General features: G+C 34.3%; 1 long non-coding RNA gene across 1 annotated transcript; it reads left to right on the top strand.

Annotated features, from left to right (window-relative positions):
• The first annotated feature begins 395 nt into the window (after positions 1-395).
• LOC137709690 (uncharacterized) lies at positions 396-1,721 on the top strand. Its single transcript, XR_011064917.2, has 2 exons — positions 396-516; positions 1,300-1,721. It is a non-coding gene; the product is annotated as an uncharacterized LOC137709690 (long non-coding RNA).
• Positions 1,722-2,806: the final 1,085 nt, after the last annotated feature.

Here is a 2,806-nt window from a genome sequence, read left to right as displayed (position 1 = left end):
AGGAATCTTCCCTCCCTTATTACTACAAAGAAAGGCACTGCGTAGGGGGAATAACACATCATTTACACAACCGTACAAACACATCTCTCTTCCTACTCTCTCTCTCTCTCTCCCTCCCGTGCGCCCCCTCTCTCCCTTGTTAGATTAAAATAAGTTACAACAAATGTTTCACTTTTTTTGTCTTCTAACTTTATATATAAATAAAGGATGTGCTCTTATTATCTTCCGCCAGAAAAACCGAGTCAAATTCCAAGTGTTGCATTTTCAGTAGTCAATTGAGAAATTAAAACAAATAAGAGTAGTAAATAGCAGCAGAGCAACGAGATTTCCTGTTATCCACCAAAAGAACCAACTGCATGCACTTTAAATAGCTCCATTTCGTTCAGAGCTTCCATAGACTAAAAGAAAACCAGTGCATTTAATTTGAAAAAAGAGAAACAATGGCAGATCAATTGACAGATGATCAACTGAACATGCTCAAGACTAAATTCAATGCCTTCGATCCGGATGGCACTGGTTAGATCCCTCTTTCCATATGTACATGTATATGATGTGTGTGTGTGTGTGTGTGTGTATCATGTCAAGTACGTACAGCCAGGGACGAAGGCAAAATTTCAAACCTGACTGGGCTGAACTTATATACCGATCTAATTTTTCAGTTGAGTGCACATAGGCTTAGCCAACACCAATGTAAAAGATTAGCAATCCCACACATTCTTACCTTATTATGTTAATGTTGTCTATTGTAAATAATGGTGTAGGTAACAGATGTTAAATCTCCAGTCATGGAGGGGCTAAACTTAGCCTCGAATTATTACGTTCAGGGATGAGGCCAAATATCTATATGGATGGGGGCATCCTAAAACAACAAAGTCAAAAATTGAAAAGCTCAAGAATTTATTAAACAAAATACTTGTGTACTTACCGACCAATAAGGTTTTTTTTTTCATACAATATCACTCGACGTGCGCATTTTCTTATTTATCAATACCATCAAATATATCTTTATAAATTTAATCTGTTATTACTCATTCATTGATCTCCCAACAAATTTTCAATCAATTTTTCAAAAATTTTATTCCTGAAACTGCTCAATAACATGAGATTCCTATATGGATTATGTGCATTTTTCTTACCCAAAAAAATGAGTGGGGTCTGAATCCAAGTTGGCTCCGTACATGATTATGTTAATGTTCTTTATTTTATTCTACTATGTTGGGGTTTGAATTAGATTCAAGTAAGCACATATAAGAAGAGATTGATTCATCTTACTATTTAATAATTTGTCAATTTTTTCAGGCATAATCACTAGGGACCAGCTGGCCGATGTGTTGAGATCGTTAGGGCAAGATCCCACCGAGGAGGAGTTGGATCAATTTGTGCAGCAGCTGGGCAGTGAGGATGGGAATATTCACTGGGATAAATTCGTCGAACTCATGGCCCAGACAATTTCTGCATTAGCCGGGCAGTGAGGATGGGAATATTCACTGGGATACATTCTTCACAGCCATGGCCCAGATTACCAACCCCAAGTGACCACTCTCACATTATTCTAGTACAATTGTCAATTTGAATACTCACATTTTTGTCAACTTATTGACCAAAATAATGTGTCAATATTTCTAAGATATAATGATATTTATTTCTTTATAACTAATGTGTATAATAAAAGGGTTAGTTTATCCTCCTATGAAGGTTTAATGCAATTTTGTATTCCTCCATATTGAAGGATTATGATTCAGCTTCATTTTACACAAATAATCTTTAAGTGAATATTGTGAACATTTCATTTTTAACTTCAATTTTCACATTTTGTGCTTTGGATTATGATGAACATATATGGGGGAATTGAGAGATGAACACATTTAGGTGTTTAGTAAAATGTATTTGTAACCGCGCTTTTAGTATAAAAAGTTGTGACAACCTTGTTAACCTATCAAGTTGTAGATGATATTACCGGTGTCCGTAAAAATGTCATATGTTCTTACCTTTTCTTTCAATTAATTGACAATTGTCATCCATGAATAGATAAGCTCAGGATCTCCCCCAACAAAATCTTGGTGAGACTCACTTAGACTGAATAATATATTGGTGGGTAATGTGCTTACTTAAGTTAAGTATTTGATATGGGATTTCATGGTACGATATTTTTTTTTTTTTTTTTTTTTTTTAAGTTTTTCATTCATCAGTAAACATACAGTATTATGTAGTATTAAATTATCTCACTTGATTAAATAAACGAATCTTGTAAAGATTTCAAACAATTGACAAAAAATAGAATGAAACAACTAAATCACTCCCACGCCCAGTTATCTAGCTTGATAGATGCACATGCGTACATAAACATCCAAGTTTGTGTTGGATTTAAATAGACATTGGTTTTACCACTTAGTACTACAATATAGCAGAATTCCTCTATACTTGTAAGTGAGAGGTCATAGGTTCGATTCTCATCAAATGCGAATTTGAACCACATTATTGCTCACCCATTATGAGGCTAAGTCCCCCCCCCCCTCTTTTTAATGTAGATAATATGATTTTGTTAAAAAATAAAAATAAAAAAAAAAAAAAATTTGGTTTTAATCAAAGATTTCAGAAGGAAGAAATCCTACAATCCGTTTAAAATTAAGTCTCTAATGGCTAGTTTTTGTTTTGTTGTGTTGTGGTTTGGTGGTCTTATAGGAGAAGTGTATGCACTAGATTACTGTTTTAAATCAAAGGGCTTATCTTGCCCTTAAGTAGTTGGAACTTGTATAGTGAAGGACAATTAGCATAAGCTTGTATGGAGGTATCCAGTGTTGATGAA

This window comes from Pyrus communis, chromosome 6, assembly GCF_041283825.1.
Source record: "Pyrus communis isolate YQ-2024b chromosome 6, ASM4128382v1, whole genome shotgun sequence".
In the NCBI taxonomy this organism is placed as follows: domain Eukaryota; kingdom Viridiplantae; phylum Streptophyta; class Magnoliopsida; order Rosales; family Rosaceae; genus Pyrus; species Pyrus communis.
Note: the sequence above shows the minus strand (reverse complement) of the source record. Positions and strands in the feature narration are given on the sequence as shown.